The sequence below is a fragment of the Aquila chrysaetos genome, chromosome 7, assembly GCF_900496995.4.
Source record: "Aquila chrysaetos chrysaetos chromosome 7, bAquChr1.4, whole genome shotgun sequence".
In the NCBI taxonomy this organism is placed as follows: Eukaryota; Metazoa; Chordata; class Aves; order Accipitriformes; family Accipitridae; genus Aquila; species Aquila chrysaetos.
The window spans coordinates 20,895,341-20,914,582 of record NC_044010.1 but is presented as its reverse complement, the minus strand read 5'-3'; the positions used below and the strand labels follow the sequence as shown (position 1 = coordinate 20,914,582).

Here is a 19,242-nt window from a genome sequence, read left to right as displayed (position 1 = left end):
AATGATGTACGCTATGAACAAACATGCAGCAGTTTGAACTTTGGTGTAGACACAGCCTTCATTCTTAGTTCATTTATTTTTATTTCTTTTGCAAATATTCCAGATCAAACACAAAGACCTCATTTGTAGCCTTTATACCTATCTATTTATACAGACTAATTTAATATAGATTGCTTCATGTAGAGATAAACCCCAGTTGGGGGGGGGGGGGAAGGATCTGTAAAGAAAGAAGAATAGCAAATGAAAGTGACTTTAAGGACAGACGAGTTTCTCGAGATAACTAGGCCTTCAGAAGACAAATGAAAAATAGTAGTAGTAATAGAGATTCACAGCTCTTTTACTGGAAGTATGCCCAAGGCTGAAGTAAAAGCTGGGTACAGTATTTCATGGATAAAAGGCAAATATTCTCCTCCTCATTAAAATAAATGAAAATCTTTCACATTAGGGTTTCCTATTCTTAACTAAAGAGGAAAAAAATCAGTGTGTTTCTGGTTCCTGCCTACCAGAAAGTAAGCAAATAATTGAAAAGTTATTGGATTTAAAAAAAGAACTTTCTCTCCACTCGCTAACAGAAGAGCATGTCTGTATCACCAAAAGACTGCACACAAATCAGTTTTGTCCTCAACTACAGCCTTTTTGTACTCCAACTTGAAGTAGAATACAGATATGTTGAACAGTAAGATTCCTTGCCTCCTTAAAATTTTCATAAACTGAAATGGTTAAGTGACAGCCAAAGGAAACTCTTCATATTACACTCCCTCAAAATTTTTCCTATGCATTACAAACAATCTATGCAGAACTGCAGGTATTTGGCCTATGCTCCATTAATGAACAAGTTCAGGTACCTACAATCACACCAAAAAGCCAACTTTCCCCGGGAGGTACACATACTGGTACTGGTACATAAATGGCTAGAGAGGTAACGAAATGTTTCACTGATAAATAGAAAATGGAATATTTCCAAAATAAGTGCAAATCCAAGAAGAGAACAGAAGCCTGAAAAAGATGTCCCAGTCACAAGACATCAAATAATGATGAAAAAAATTCTAATGAAAAAAATCCTTTGTAAACAAAAGCTTTTTAACTTTCACTGGAATGAAAGGCCCTTACGATCTCCACACACTACCATCATATTTATCACCAGTTTTAATTATAAGCTGTATTGCAAAGACTTTTATTGGCTAAGAAGTCTTATTTCACATCACCAGTAATCCTCACCATAGAACAAAGCTGCAAGAGAAACAATAATGCTCTACTAGGAACCTTACTGTGAATTAGTTCAAAATTATTGTGACTACTATTTTTCTAAACAAAATGGCAAAGCATGCTCAGAAGACTTTTGTGTATTTTGATCATCTTAACAATCATCACTGAAATAGCATACTTAATATTTAGAAAAAAGTTTACTGCTTTACCAAAAGAAATCATACTACCTTATATTTTATTGGTGTCACAAAGAAACAATTACCTTCCCATCACCATAAAGCTTACTTCTCCTCACCGTAACAAAACACAACATCTGCCAGCATTAATTTTATTTCTATCCATAAAAATGGTGAGGGCATTCAGACAGTATTTTCCAATGTATTTTGGATAAAATCCTCTTTCATAAAGAGTACTACTTTCCCTTTAATTAGCCCTAGTGTAGAACTATTCCTTCCGGATTCTTGTTGTAGAAGCTCTCTCATTTCCAAGCACACCTTGAACTTCCTCAAGAAGGTGAAATCTGTACCATTTCCCAATCAGTGCCTTAAAAAAAAAAAATATAGCTGCAAAGCCTGCCATAACTTTTTATAGTGGCCATACTACTTCCTTTATAAATGATACAGTAAATCTAAGAGACAAAAAATAAAATGCACAGGCTCATAAAAGATCTTTATTGCATGCGATAATTGGAAATATATTTTGGATTTTATTTTTTAAGGTAGAGTTTCTCTGTATATTAAATTAATAGAACTTTGAACAACATGCCTGAATAAATTCGTGCCGAATTTTTATTTCAAGTGAGATATATATGAAACCTGTATAATATATAAAAAGTATGGTTAATTAAACAAACATTTTTGAAATAAAATGCTAGCATACATTTTATTTAGAAGATCAGCACAAGAAATGTAGGTTACGTTATCTAAAATCGAAATGTTTATTACGTAAAACAATTGAATCTATATGAACACTGACGTGCCTTAATGTTCCATTCAATTGATCTGTTTCCCTTGCAATTAAAAAACTGCAATGTCACTTGTTCCAAAGTTTGACACTCTACTACACTTATAGAAAAGCCTACCTGTGATTATTTATTCCCACTATGCATACATATTTCCAATATAATTTCTACTCATCAACGAGGAAGGTCTCCAATACATCTATAGTAGGAACAACCAGACAGAAATAATCATCAGGCATTAGACACACTAAGCCATACGTCTCAACAAATCATCTTAGCCAAAGTAACACCCTTCAAGAGAAGTAACTTTTATTTCTCCAAATCATTTAAAGAGAAAGCCAAAAACTCAAATGATTAAGGTCATGAACAGAGGGATCGTTACTCTTAATTTACCTTCCTGTGTTTCAGTTCTCAGCCACAATACAATGCTGAACTTCGGGCCAACACCACATACCAGCAGGAATAATCCCCTGTTCGCTTTCATAGAGGAAGAAGTTACCGAATTCCAGAGAGGTTGTCAACACCGTTTTAAAAAAATATAAACCTTTGGAAATAATAGGTGGACAAAATTTTAGCTAGCTCGGACAGGTTTCAACAGCCTTCTTGGTTTGTTGTGGGTAACGATCCTTATTTCCAGGCCAGCGCCACAGCTGCCTTTCCAAGCCAACCCTGTGAGAGCCCTTGCCTCCGCAAATCCCCCCATGGCAGCACCTGCCCAAGGAGCCTGTGTCCAAGGTTAAGCCCCTGCGACTGCAGCGCTGCCAAAGTCCCATTTCTACACTCTCAAGAGTATCAAAAGCCTGAGATCCAGAAGAGAAGACAAAGGACAGCTCATTAAGGACTAAAACCGCAGGTACAACAAACAGCATTATCAGAAGACAGATACACTTTTAAGACCCCCCAGAAACAGGGGATGAGGGGAGGGGAGGAAAGGGAGGAGGCATGGAGCCCCGAGAGCCTGGCACCTTCTGCCACTGGGCAGTGCGCTTCATTTTCTCGCACAAGTCCAGCTGGCAGAGCTGATGCAGTTGAGCGCCCACAGGCAGAAGTGGCCGAGGAATAAAAAATTTCTTTGCTGTGTACTGTGCGTGCATCAAGACACTTTTAAATGAAATCTGCTGAGCAAGACTAGCGCATAACCAGCTACTTTCAAGTGTTTCCTGCTCTTTTGGTGGTCTACGGATTTGCAAGATGCCATCGAGATGAATTACAGGCAGAGACAGTACCCAAAGTCTAGTGAATAGTTAATGGCTTCAGATGTAGACCACAGATCAATTCAAACTTCCTATTCTCCTCTTTAAGTATAAAGATACTGCACAGAGCCTCGTCCAGTCTTGCATATCATCAGCTCACTTCAATACAGGAATATTTCAAGGAAATGTTAAAAAAACCAAAACAAAACCAAACCAAAACCCTAAAAACGCACATCTCCTCATTTCAGTAAAATATGACCCAAGGAGTCTACATTTCCCACAGAAGGAAAGCATATTAAAAGCTACTACTGTTTTGTGACAAGCGTGCTTCTGAAGTTTCAACTGCAATTCTCTTCTGCCCCTCCTCCTACTTCTCTTGGATTCACTCATTTGTGTACCATATGAATAACTAGGTACTTCTTCAAGACACAAATGTTATTTAGGAAGCCAAAACAGTCTGAACAGCAAATCACGCACTTTCTTATCCTGTAACTTCCCTTACTGTGTTCTTAATTGAATAAATGACAGTAATGAAATAAACTCCAGTGCTGATTTGAGTTCCCAAAACAGTATGAAAGCCAAAGCGCAGCAGAATTAGCAACGTTTTACCTAGTGATTTACTTCGTAGGCAAAAAACTGTTTAGACTTTCTTCAATGCCGTAACTGTGGTCAGGGTAGGATGCATATATATAGCTTCTTAGAGACAGAAACCCTGCATCTACTTTCATGTAAATATAGTACTAATTGGAACTTCTATATAGATGACTTGACTTGTAGCCTCAAGTTACCTCTTAACATTTGCTTTAATAAAACTACTACTAGGTTGAGCAGAAGTCTGCCGTGTATGAACTTTTTCAAATTTGGAATCATTTGTGTAACTGTCTTCTGAGCCCGTTCCAAATTTCCAATGTCTTTTTTCGTATGTCTGTGTGGACTAAGCATTCTAATAATGGTCTCACGAATGATTGACCTGTACTTCACCTCTCTACTCGTAGTTTACAGCATCACTTGAAAAAATCTTGTTAGACTATCTAATGCGATCCCAGGTCCTTTTCAGCATCACTCCCTTACAGACTATGGTCCCATAATGCTCAACTTCTGAACTTACACCTTTCACATGTTTGGACGTATGATGTGGCATTTGAATGCAAGCATATATACTTGCCAAACCATTCAGTTCAAGTATGGAGAGTGGACTTAGCTTTACCACTACTTGTTTATCTGGTAACATTTGTCCCACGTGCAAATCCTGCAAGTTGTGACTAATGATTATTGGGTAAATCCATTCTGAGCTATGTACTTCTACTTCAGTGACTTTCTACATATATCTATTAATTTAGCAGTTTTGTGTGTGGTTTTAGAGGAAATGGTCGCTGCTCGATTCTTTCTATAAACTAGTCAGATAATTTGAAGAAAAGTAAATGAGTTTTTCACCATTAGTTTACATTGCTCTTCTATGGATAAGCTCTCCTCATGCTCATCTAATCCTCTATGAAGACTGGTTTAAATCAGGTTTCTTTTCTGTCATAAGTCAGGAAAACATTAAACTTGCTTTCTTCTTTCCAGTAACAAAATGTTTAAATGATGACAGCATACTGAAGGAGCAAAGGAGCAAAACCAGGGACTGTGACTCCTAATTACTGCTCCCATTTTCTACCCTCTTAACTTTGAAGCTCTGCATCTATTCCATGATATAGAGCAGAAATATGCATGAGCTGTGATTCTCCCTCTAGAACAGGGAAAACTAATTGACAGCCTGAAGGCTGAATGGAGCTCTGCAAGATGATTTCACTTGGCTCCCATGATGGCCTAGAGCAAGACTGCACAGCATGTACTGTGCTAAACAATGTGCTTAGCCCACAGGAGAGCAGGAAAGAAAGAAAAGGGAGTGAGAAGTAGGGGGTGGGAGGAACAAAAGACCGTGGGTGCTGGCTGATGGGCTAAAAATGGAAGTGCAACCGTTCCAGCAACTTCCCACCTTCCCAAGTTGCCTATATGGAGAGCAGCTAGCACGAAGCCGAGCTGGAGCAGACCTTCACAGGGTCTGCCCCAAACTGGGCTAAGCCAGAGGAGGGATCGCTCCCTCCCTGCTGCAGTGACTTGGACAACCACACCGGGCTCTTGAGCCCAGGTGCCTTCTGTAACGGACTTTTAAGAGGTAGCTTTGCTAGATCTACTAGATAATTAGGGTAGACTGGCAGTGAATCAGTGCCCCAAGAAACCCCTACAAATAGAGGGGAGGAAGGCAGCTCCGTTCCTGGATGGGACCTACAGTGTCTCCAAAGGGAGGTCACATGCTGGAGCGGAGACATAGTCTGGATGTTCCTGGTCTGGGCACAAAGTCCTCTTCTTTGCATCCACTACGTATTAAAGCAAAGAAGCTCAATTTGACTTTACAGGCTTTCACTGACCATGGGTGAAAGTAAAATCAACGACGCTCATCTGTTTCTGCAGGAGCAGTCCTGAGTCCAGCAGGAACACACTAAATTGAAGTCAGAAAAACAAGTGTCCCCGTATCGGGCTTTCCAGCACCTTCTATAGCACCTATATGTTATTAGGATTTCTCTTTTGTAGCCTTCTCTCTCTGGAAAATGGAGGGTTAAATATACAATCATCTTGATATATTCATCTGATGCATGAGCAGCTGGCAGGGAGAAAAAAAAAATTAAAAAAAGAAAAAAAAAAAAAAAAGGGTGGCCCATAACTATAGGGAATCAGCAATCCAGGCTCTAGAGGAATAAATCCATAGAAGGAGAATCGAAAATTACAAGTTAGAGAACTCAATTGATATCCCAGCACCACCCAAAAGGGATAATTTTGGGAACATTTCAAAGGACTTCCAAAGTTATTTGCAATTAGTACTAAAAATAGCTGCAAAACATTTCAAATAGTCCTTAAAGCAGAGTGATGAAAAGCAGTCTTGTGAGGAACAAATGTAACAGTGAGGGAGTTCCCAATCTCTCCACAGCTGACAGACATCCTTGTGACCCTCTGAGACCAAGATTTAATTTCTTCCTGCCTCAGTTTTTCTGTCTAGAGAACAGCAATAGTAAGACCACCTTCCTTCCCAAATACGGGCACATTTGAACATTTATAAAATGCTTTTAAAAACTTGATTTGAAATACCTACACATAAACAGAGGAGTGCAGACTTTTCAGAGTACTCTTGCAAAAAGAAATGTCACAAAGCAATGCTAAGATACCAGAATCGAAGTATATGCATCAATTCTCTCTCCTCTGTACACTGACAATATTTACTAAAATTAGCTGGCCTTTATGATTTTTTTTTCATTTTTGGAAAATATTCTGACTATTTTGGGTTTCAAAATCTAATTACTTCAGTCAGCATTTTAAAATGAAGTAATTTGCAATGCCTACCATTATACCTTTTATTAAAATCAAAGGACTGATTCAGCCCATGAATAGTGAAAAAGCTACATATTGAGGAGATTATTATTATTTTTATTTTACTAGCTAATTCTAGGATGGCAGTTTTGAATATTTCATTGTCTGCTTCTTCAATTAATTATTAATACAAGTCTAGTACATCTCACTTTATAAGGAAACTTTGCTATCGTATCAAGTAACCTTGCCAAAAATGCTCCTTGATGCCTATTTATGAAAGGACAGACCTTTCCACTGTATTTTAATTTATGTTTATTCAGAAAGTGGTACATAGGTAAGTTTTCATCTGTTTTGAAGAAAATTTGATCAGTTAATAAACCAAAACCATAGTTTTTAGAAAGAGCAGTCCAGAAGAAGACACAGTTTTATAATATATCTTCGTAAAGTCACACTATCAGTGGAGCCTTTCCTGTTTAAAACCTCACCACAGACTACACCAAAGAACTAATTCCACTCATAAAACTGGAGCCAAACAAATTATTCTTCAGATAAAGATGTCTACAAGAGAGACTTGCTAGTGTCTGATGAAAAATTTAAGAGCAGCATGGTATTCAAGGAATCTGCTTAATTATTGCCATCTTACTCTTGTGGCATTTTTAGTCTACATATTCTGTATACTTTAGGGTGAATTTTTTTTTTTTTTTTTTTTTTGGCATCAGAGAAGAACCTGCAGGTTTTTACTAAATAGTCTATCTGTAGTATAATTGGTGAGTAAGGATAAGGCATTGAGCTGAATACCAGACTTTTAACACTAATAGTTTCTGCCCATAAAGCATTTACTAATAGGAACTGAGGAACAAAAGCAACCAAGAATGCCTTTTCATCTGGGAATCGTTACAGAAACCAAAATGGTAACTGTGTATACTGTGTATAAAGTAGCACAGTCAGGTAACCCTAAGACTTTTTTTTTTTTTTTTTTTTTTTAAATAAGGGTTAGAAAAGTATTTAACACTTTGAATCCTTTTTTTTTTTTTTAAATTGGAGTATTTTTAAGTTGTAGATTAATTTAAAAAAAGCTCATTTTTAGTGGTTTATTTGCACTTTATTATGAACTTTTGGAACTGAATTATAGCATGCATATAGGTAAAATATTAAATTTCAGTCAAGCCAGCTCTAGCACACAGCTCCCCTCCAATCACTTTCGATAGAATAGAAGCACAAAGAAGCCCAGTTTAGAGAGTCCACATGTGTTTAATCTTTGATTAATTGAACAAAAACTAAGCGCCTCCAGACATATTTCTTTTAATCACGGGAAAGATATCTTTTCAGTTGCTTTGCTAGTAGGAGAGAGTCAGCAGATGTCTGTCTGGTCTAAAGGGAATTTCTCTTTCTCTGGAGAAAACAGTTTAAATAGGAGAGGAACAGCCATATGCTGACTATGCACTGCTTAACAGATGACGTAGAGAAGCATCTACTACCACAGGGAGTGGAACAGGGCAGTTTTCAAATTAAATTTCTTTCAAATTCAAAGCAATCAGCTGAAATCAATTTACATACAGGATACAAGTTAGGTCAGACAGTTCTCATCAAAACAGCTCACAGACACAAAGATGCAAATCTGTCTTAAAAATCATACTGCTGACAAAGAAAGTTTTTAACGTGATGACAGTAAAAAAAAAAATCAATTTCTTCACAATTTTAAACACAGCTGATACTTGTTTTCTGGGGAATGATGATTCAAAATAATAACAACAACAACAATAACAATAATAATAAATATCTCAGCAATATGAAGTATTTGCCAAAGGTTCTTAATTCATACACAAAATGGTATTGGCACAATGCAAATTTATCTCCAAATTTAGCTCAGGAGCAAGTCTTTCAGTACTTCAGGAAAACATGTTTTAAAATGTGGTATTGGGGAAAAAAGCATCAGAACCACCAATATATAAGGATTACTAGGCAGCATTTTATTTGTCTGACTTCATTCTTTTGCCTATATCCTTTTGCTTACATGTTTTATATAGTCATCTAGGAAATGTAAACACTTAGAAAAATAGGAATGATCTCCACTTCATCTAGTTCTACCAAGACATCTGGGGGGTGGGTAGAGGAAGAAAGACAAAGAGTTTAAAGCAGAAACTGGGAAAATGGCATATAAAAAACTCCCTTGGACCAGAGAAAGCTCACCAACCACAAAAAAAGAGGAGACAGCCAGTGGTCCCAATTCATTTGATAACTTCCACCATGCAGTTCCCTCTGAACTCTGTCTGAGGCTCCATCTTTCACAGCACACAGGGCATACAGGCTTGAGACGTATCAAACAGCATATGTCGCCTAACACCATGGGAAGGGAAGGAGAGTACGCAGCAGAGACTGAAAACAGACTGTGGTATCAAAACCTCCATTTCCTTCTTCATATAACTACGATGCCTGCCTTTATTGGTATTTATACTTTATGTTAACAGTCTGAATTGTCTTCCACAGACTTCTGAATAGCAACAGCAAAACTAAGGAGAGCTTTGGTATCAATTCACTGTATTGGTTGGACTCAGAAAAATGACTTGCACATCTATCTCATGCTTAGAGAGGTAGGGCCCTTTAAACCTGAACAATTTTAATTTTTTTTTTCCCCCTTGTCCTAGTTTCAGCTGGAATAGAGTTAACTGTCTTCCTAGTAGCTGGTAGGGTGCTATGTTTTGAGTTCAGTATGTGAAGAATGTTGATAACACCGATGTTTTCAGTTGCTGCTAGTAGTGTTTAGACTAATGTCAAGGATTTTTCAGCTTCTCATGCCCAGCCAGCGACAAAGCTGGAGGGGCACAAGAAGTTGGCACAGGACACAGCCAGGGCACCTGACCCAAACTGGCCAACGGGGTATTCCATACCATGGGACGTCCCATCCAGTATAGGAACTGGGAAGTGGGGGCGGGGAATCGCCGCTCGGGGACTAGCTGGGTGCCGGTCGGTGGGTGGTGAGCAATTACACTGCGCATCATTTGTACATTCCAATCCTTTCATTATTGCTGTTGTCATTTTATTAGTGTTATCATTATCATTATTCGTTTCTTCTTTTCTGTTCTATTAAACTGTTCTTATCTCAACCCGTGGATTTGCTTCTTTTCCCGATTTTCTCCCCCATCCCACTGGGTGGGGGGGGAGTGAGTGAGCGGCTGCGTGGTGCTTAGTTGCTGGCTGGGGTTAAACCACGACACCCCTCAAACTAAAGACTGATGAGTCTAAATCTGCAAGGCATAGCTTCCACCTTGTTCTAACAACCAACTTCTCCAGTTTTGGTTCAAGGCTTCAGATAATATTCTACCCAACAGAGTCGCCATTCCACAGAAAGACTGCCACCACATTCTTTGATTTATGAATTTGCTGAGCTGCACAGCAATTTCTGGCAAGACTACAAAACACATAATTTGCTTGATCGTCCAACCCAGCATGGCCACCATAACATCCTAAATTACTCATCAGTTTAAGAATAATATGTATAGTCACAATATCATAACTGATCAAGAACTCTGTTGGCTAAAGGCAACCTAAATTCCTCTGTTCTGCATAGTTTCTGGGAAGACATAAACATGTAAGAACAGCTTTCTTGGGTCAGACAAAGTGCTCATGTACCCTATTATTTTGCCCTGACCTTGGCAGGAGTAGAAAATTGTATTGAATAGGAATTTTTTTATTTACATGCTCTGTTTTTACAGTAGTTGTATGTAAGTCTGTCACGTATCAGCATCTAGAAAAAGCTTTCATTTGTTGTGTCAGTATCATTGTTATCCACTAACAATAACACTGACCTGCGAACTGCTTTGAGTACAGAATTAGCTATAATGCTCCAATAAGTTGACACACATCCTCAATGTAAGTCCTCAGTCTGCTTCCAAAATATATTGAACCTTAGCACTTCAGATCTAGTATGAAAGATATAAGCAGGCTCCCAAACATCTCCACGGAAGAGCCAAAATCCTAAAACACTAATCTTACAACTGTGGACTACACAACCTTCAGATACATTAAAAATTACTCTTACATATTCCCAAATACATTTAGATAATACACATACAATTTTCCTTTAAGAATAGACTTAGACAAAACTACAAAATGAAGTTCTACCATACCAAACTGTCAATTAGGAAACATACTTAAGTTATGGCATGTCCAGTCAAGCTTTGGTGTTTTGGTTTTCTGTTGGTTTTTGTGTTTTAAATCTGTACATCATTTTATTCCTCAATGCATAAATTAACCTTGTAACCCTCTCTACAGCATGAACATTCAGTAACTCTGATAAGACACACTCCTTGTTTTATTCATTTATTTCATGAATGGAGGCAAAACTGAATCATCAAAACTTCACCAAGCCATACTAAAAAAAGTAACTCTTCTTTTTGTCTCCCCCACCGCCCCTGCAAGAGTGGACATTTGCTTGAAGAAACCTAGTCTTTGATCAAAACAATAAATGAAAAACTCAAAAAAGAAAGCCCTTTTGTGATAACTTAAAACTAACTGCGTACTTGAAACAGAAACCATCCACAAATTTTATGAGACTTTGCCAAATAAAATTGTAACCAACCTAAACAGCACATGTTTGCCATACACAGGCTTTCATTGTATCTTGCTGCAAGTACTATATACAGCATGTGAGTGCAGCAAGTCAGTTCTTTCTAGTAGGAACCTCTGTACCAGCATACTCTGAAACCTATCATCCATCCTCAGCAGCCTACAAATGGAGGGGAGACCCCCTCCCCAAGAGTTTACTGTGACATCTTCACTGCTGCTGACAAAAGTTCAGAAAGAAGCTCCAGAACCCATGGTGGAAGTAAAAAGCAATAGAAGTATAAAATAAAACAGATAAACAAATAAGACCTGCTTTTGAGTTGGCATGAATACATATTCTGCTAAGTGAGTCTCCAGGTGACCAACTAAATCTTAGCTATCTTCACTACAGGAGTGTTTGTTTCAGATCCCATATAACAGATCTGATCTCAAACAATCGGCATGGAGGCAATGCCTTTAAAGCCAAAGGAGTCTTAATTTATGTGCACTCTGTACACAGAAATTATTTCTGTCATCACTAGAATGGAAACAATTTTAAATACATTAATACTTCTAGACAAAATGTAGTTTGAGTTGCTGTATATCATCAAAGTATTGATAACTAAATACGATTTCTTCTCATGTTTATCAAGCACTACATGGAAGCTGCAGCATGCACTGTAGCACGTGTCTACTGGCCCACTGCAAAGAGGATGCAGAGCAAACAAAATAATTGTGATTTAAAATTGAGTTAATAAACCTTTTAATAAAGTGGCGGCATGGATCATGGCTCTAGTAGCAACACTGCATGAACAAGTGTCGTGGGCTGCCCTCCCCAAGTCAAAAAGATCATACTAGAACTAACAATACCATAAGAAACACTGAAAGGTAGTCAACAAAAGTTGAGGGCATTTTTTCCCTGATCTGGTGAGGTATGAATTGGTAAAACTGCATGCAAATGAGTAAAGTCATTAAAATCTTTTTAGCACAGCTTTTAACAACAAAATTCTTAAAGTTTTTTTCCTAAGAAATATGAAAATGTAGTAAAGGAGGTAGCTGTTGGAAGCACAGAAAATATAACAGCATTATCCCATATGTACCACTGTTGAGCACAGTCACTTACATAGATCTGTGGATCACAACAGCAAATAAACAGAACTGTTCTGAGGTTCACTCAATGCTAAAATGATATGGCCTTGTATGACGATATACTGCCAACACTATATTTAGTTCCTCTCTTCAATGAAGAACGCACGGTTTGGTGAAAAAGGGCATATTTCATTCTGAGGCCATGGATGCCTCAAATTATGGAAATTCTGATACATATCCAAACTGTTTTATTCATTGGCACACAACTGACGAAGGGAGTAACCTGTTTGCCTGATTCTTTTAACAGATCAGTGATTGCACATCAGGTATAATTTAAAACACAGAACATTTATAAAAATTAAGTGGTTTGAATTTTGACAGTACTGCGTAACTTGCAGCTAATAATACAAACAATAACTCAGAGAGACCCTATCTTGCCTAAAATTAAGGGAAAGTGAGAAAGAATTTTGCAGCTAATTGAACAGCTCACATTCTGCCTAACGCAGGAAAATGAAGTACAGGAAAGTCATCACTGATCTTTAGATTCTGTAGCAACCTTTTCTTCATCTGCCAAAGGCATTTCGGAACATCAGGGGCTATTTCATTTTACCAATGATAACTAATGAGACTGATGATGAAACCATCCTCTCCACAGGATGGTTAACTCTTTTTCTTGTAATTCAAAGGAACATGAAGTGTTTTTAACCACAAGACACCTACACTGACTGTATGCCATTTTTATTCCTTTTAAATCATTTTAAAACCACAACAAAGCATTTTTAGAACTAGAACGGTCATCTAGTATGTACTGAAGATTATGTTACAGTGATGACAAAACTCAGCATGAAAGAATCCTGCCGAATTCCCCAGTCATAAATATACCTCTTCTCTAAAAACTCATTACAACACGGCAAGGGGTGAGGGGAAAGAAAAGGAAATAGTCTAATTCGGTGGGAAACACCAGATTTCAGATCTTGATTTCATCAAACAAAACCATCTTAAAGTAATTCAGCCACCTTCTCTGAAACTTGACATGGGCCACGTGCGGATTGCTTGCATGAAGTTAAGTTCTGTTCATAAAGAACATGAACACATAGACTGAACACATTGCCTTCACATGTCAGGACAGCCCAATTTGAAGACAATCTGAAATTATGGCTTATTTGCACCCAGTAGAGGAGATCACCCTAGCAATTTTTGCTCTCATTTGGAATCTCCTGAAATATTTTATTCTGTTTGTACCATGCTATGAGTTCAGACTGCAATTCTATTTCAGTCACTAATAGGACAGTCATGGAGGGCTGTTAGGACAGCCATGGAAGACCATTTTTTCTAAGCCTGAACTAGGAATATAATGGTAATAATAATATGATTAAACCTGAGTACTGTAGGAGCCATAATATTTAAGCGTTTCCATTTGCTGCCCTGCTGGATTTCTGTGCAGCCTCACTTCCCTATCTCCTTCTGGGTTTGGTTGATTCATATTAGAAGTTAAACAAGGTATAGAGAGCAGGAATATTTATATAAATTATGAACATAAAACTTCTCTATTTTGTTATAGAGGTTTAATGGGACAAAGAAATTCCTCATCTTTCACCCTACTTTCACCCTTTTTATAGGTGAAAGTAAACACAACTGGGTAAGCCGCCTTTAAAATACGGGAGGTTTGTAAAGCATCTGCTATTCTCATTAGGTCTAACTCAGTATGTGACATCATCTTCATCTAATGAAAAAAAAAGGAAAGAAAAAAGTACAAGGTTCAATTCTCAAACTTTCAGAGATGCAATACTGCTATGCTTAAGAGAGTGCATGTGCATGCAAACACACACACTAGCACCCAGAAATATGACAGTAAGTTTCAAAGAAATTATTTTTTAGTTTCTCCACATTTTCTCATTCATTTTTAAGTCTCATTAGGACAGCTAGTTTTCCTAGCAGTGGCATTTAGTGGGATTTCCTAGTAGTACTAATAAATTACTTCAGTCCAACAGTTACCAGGGAGTTGGTAGTAAAAGAAAATGAGTATCTAAAAAGAGTAAAAATAAGGCTCTATGCATCTTTGAAAATTAGGGAGGGGACTTAAAGTACTACATTGACATTCAAACTCTCAATGTTCTTCAACTGACTGTAATGGCAGAGGAAAGTAATATACATGAACTTGTAAAAGTAGCTAAAATAATTGTTCTTGCTTTCCTCAAGCAGCAATAACTACATTATAAAAAGTAGCACATTTGCATACAACTTCAACCTCATCGCAAAATTTTCTCCTAAATGATGTTACGTTTCTGGTAAAATATGCTTCAGAAGCAGCTTATAATAATCCAGGCTTACTACACAGCTGCAACAAGCGTTGAAAGTGTCAGGTTCAAGGTAAACCTACCATAGGTAAATGGTAAGTTTAAAGATGCATTAGCAACATTAAAATCTTCTACGCCTCAAGCAACTTTTGTTAATGCCATTGGCTGTGGTAGGCAATGGTATAGCTTCACTATTTTTTTTTTTTATATGTACGTAGCACATTAGTGAGATTCTTGTAAAACTGAGATTTGTCTTGGTTATATATGCATATAAGTATTCGAATTAAGTCACTTGTTTATCAGCAAGACATTAACAGCTCAAGTAACAGAATCTGCAAATTTGTTCATTGATTTCAGCTTGGCTTAAAACTTGCTGTACAATGGCAGTCGGAAGGGCAAGTTTGCTAATGTAGCCTAACACCACACAGACTGAACATACAATGAAAACAATACATAAAGAAATACGACTTTTCATTGTGAGAAGGGTGTCACTGTTTTAGAACCACAGAGCAGACAGAGCTGTTAACTCATCTTTCATATCAATCCTGTGCTATGTCATGTTTTTTGTTTGTTTGTTTTTAAAGTCACAGCATAGCAAGTCTATAACTGGGATGTTCCTGGGATCTGATGTAGAAACTATTTGGAGTATCATACATTATAAATGGAAAACAAATGTGTGCAAACTTTTATACACAGCAGCTTACTTCGTGTAAAATATCCTGTTACTGAGGTTAGAGGTAACATACATGTGTATGTACTTCACAAATCCTTTTGCAAAAGCATTGCTCTTGAGAAGCAAATCCATGTATCAATGGAAAATAGAAACATTGTGATAAAAGTTACCCTAGAACTTTCATGGCAAAACCAAGGTAAGTTTCTCTCAGAGAAACATGATTTGAAATAAAGATTCACAAAGCCACTGACCAGCAAACATAACCAACTTCATTTGCATTTGATTTTTCTTAACGTTCTCAAAAACTTTAGAGTAGAGAAAGGCAGATTAACATACTGCTGCAGTTATTGTTGCCACTATTGACACAGGTAGGTTTCTACATAATGTTATATAACAGAGACCGCTGAGATTCGGAGATACAATTTTCCTCAAAAAGAAGTAGCTGACGGAAAACTAGAGAAAAAATTAAACACTGAATCAAACTATCACACACCAATAACTGAATTTGGTCTTGATCGGGTGCATCCGTTCAGCAGACAATCCTGAGAGATTGAAGCATACAAAGTAGCTGCAGCCACCTTCCAGTCTGCTAATGGTAACTTTGCACTTTTCCAAAACTGCTTCTATTTCTCTACTGTGAAAAATGACTTCTGTTTCCCAACTGTTTATGTGATACCCAAAATAGTATCCAGCCCTTACTCTGAGGATCAAGCATGGTTTCATTTTGTGCTCCCAGCTGTAAAAACTGACATTTAGAGAGAATTACCCAGTTTCATTCTGACAGGCACATGGCCTTTTTCACGTTCTTTAGGACCTTTCACCACCGGAGAATGTGTCACTGGCAGGCAGTAATCCAAAACCAGTTACATTCCTCAAAAACAAAACATGGAGCTAATTTAAGTAGGTCCCCAGTGATCAAAAGGGTGAGTTCAGGAAGTCAAGAAGAGGGAGGCAAATGGACTTGTAGCAGCCTAAGTCTGAAGGATGACTACAGACTGTTATCTGATTATCCCATCACACACCCTTTCTGGGCTACCCTACTGAAACTTCATTCTGCTGCAAATTTAAGTTTGAACACATACAGCAAGTCTCCATTTCAGAAATTTTGTGGGAATAACGTTTCAAACACAGATGAAACCAGTCAAAATCCCCCAATAAAACAGGAGTTACATCTTTTATTTATTTGACTTGTAATTCAGCTTTCTACTGAGTTCCTATTTAGGCAAATTTATATCCTTCCCATTTATGGAGATCTTACAGATCTAAATTACACAGAAAATGTCATGTAATATTAAATTACAAAGCTACTTTGCACATGGCTGTGTAGCTTAGAATAGTTTTACTGGTCTCTAAAGTGTCTGAGAGATTTTAATTCTTGAAATATCAAGTGGCTAGCTATTTGACTAGGGAAGTTACAGTCCCTGAAACATAATCAAACAGAATATAGTCAGTGGGGGTTCAAGTACTCATTTCATAGATTTAAGAAAGATACCACTCTTCACCAGCCAGAAGGATCATCTTGTTTTTAAGGCTTTTTCTGGGCACGGAGATGGTTTCAAGGAAATAACCACAGAAACTGCAGGAAATATAGCTGCAAAAAATATTTTTATATATATAAAAAACCAGGAGAAGATACAACAAATCCTCAATGCTATGAGTAGACACATGGGATCTTAAAACATTTTGGAAGGGCCACAAGAGGCAGAGATTGAATAAGCAACTTAATTCAATTTGCTGATACTAAACGGTATTTAGATAGTGTTCAATGGTATTGAGGACTAACATTCTCATGACTAAGATACATATCAGTGGAAGAAAATGCAGCATCCTTTGGATAAACTGGCATGTACACCTCAGTCCAGTCACCTAAGAAATGCTGATGAACAGAAAGCGACAAAGCAGAGAGAAAACTCTCTCTGCAATTTTATGGTTTAGGATTTTACTCTCCCCCATTGTGGCAATCACATCTAAAGCTATTTTTAAAGTTCTTAAAATACACAGGTATTTAAGAAGATAAAACACCTTTTAATATAGTGCACTTCTGAAATTTTTGTAGATTTGAAATTCCTCTACATTTCCTTCTTTCCAACTGAGGAACCTATGCACAGCATACTGAAAGAAAATGCCCACCTTATTACATAGGCAATAAGTTCTCTTTTTGGACTATCTCAGAGACGAGCATTGGAACTGCTTAAAAAAAAACAACTGATCTGCATGAGGCAATAACAGACATGAAAATTTATTTTTAGTATTAACCTGAATCTTAAGTCAAATCTACACATCCATTGAACAGTGAAGGAACATCACCTAATTGAAGTTGTTACTGTAAGAGGTTGTGGATGGAAGAAAATGTTGTGATAAATTCCCTATCACGTTATGAAACAAACTGGTGCAGACAGGAGCTGCTTCTTCCAGTAAGAGCTAGCCATTACAGTGCAAATCACGCTTCTGTTTCCTATGTTTCACAGAAGTTTTTTGGTTAAAATTGCAGCATCAAAGCATATAACCAAATGAGTACTCTAAATGATCTTCTGTACTTTGTAAATGGAAACCAAATAAAGGCAATTTTACTCTGTAAGCATACAAAAATTAAACTATAACACAAGGATTTCTGAAACAGCAATTGTATATGACTAAATGTATACAAATGTAAATGCTGTGGTTCTCAAAACAGGTGTACTGAGAAGCTCATCAAAACAGTTTGCTGATTTGCAGCAATCTACTGTGAATGTAGCTACAGTTCATAATGACAATAGCATTACAGCTATAATGCACAGATTTTTAATTTAATGCAAATTTATTCCACCAGCCTTCAACTCTTCCCTTGTTCCTCACCTCTTCTGTGCTATTTTAAGTGTTTTGGTGCTTCTGCACTGTCACATCACTACCTTTTCTATTAAAATCATAACCTTTTCTGTTAAAATTCTCTGTCTATATTCTCCTGGTATACAATTAAAACTGTATACCACTACACCTACAAATCTTATTTCCAAATACAGATTGTGATTTTTTTTTTCCCCCCCTTATAGCATTGTTGGTGTTTATTTTCTGACACTAGCCCTCGGTATGAGGGCAATTTCGAGCTGGATTAACAGTTTAATGCTATACTATTGTTAGGTGGCATACATTTGAACCCCTTTAAGAAGATACTAATCCTTCATTTTTTTATCTAAGTGTTGGCAGAGGCTCTTAAAAAAACATTTGCGGCAATACCAATGTTTTGCATTCAGACCCTGTCAGTTAGACTCTACTAGAATCACATGAAGATGACTTGAGGCAGGGGTGAGTCACATATTGAGCAACCAGTTGAATTGATGTATGCCATAGTGTACTAACCACTGAAGCCTACCTCATGTTTCTGGATTCTGATGAAAAATTATGGAAGACACAGAAACACTACATGCATGTCAAACGTTACTTCAAGGTACATCACAAACCACAAGAACATGAAATAAGCACAACCGTCCATGCTGCTTTGCTGCATGGTCAGAACATTAAAACTCATTTTAAGAATCAATGAGCAGTGTTATAAAGTAAACAGCAGAAATTAGATAAATATCAATGTCTCTTAAACATTAACACCCACTCAAAATTACACCTACAAGATACTGGATATAACATTTGGGAGTAACCAATCAACAGATTATTTTAACAGGTTATACATTTACTGCATAAGCACACTTCCAGCTAGCCAGACACTGATTATTTTTATCACTAAAAGTGGTAACAAAGAAACAGTACAGTCATAGTTCTTAATCATGTGTATTTACTGTATTATATGTGATGCTCAAGATCCTTCTGGTGTAAGAATTATGAAAGTCCTTGGGATTGTCTGTGAATGTGAGCGAGACTAGGCGAAGGGGTCAAGTAAATGCACAAATTTATAGCCTATTTCCTTTGCCTTCTGTGAGAGTTGTGAAAATCTTGCCCTTCTTC

The 19,242-nt window shown here is 37.2% G+C and overlaps 1 protein-coding gene across 9 annotated transcripts in view; it reads right to left on the bottom strand.

The window, feature by feature from the left end:
- Positions 1-19,242, bottom strand: part of ROBO1 (roundabout guidance receptor 1) — a 764,721-nt gene that overhangs the window by 257,409 nt on the left and 488,070 nt on the right. The gene's annotated exons all lie outside the window — the stretch shown is intronic.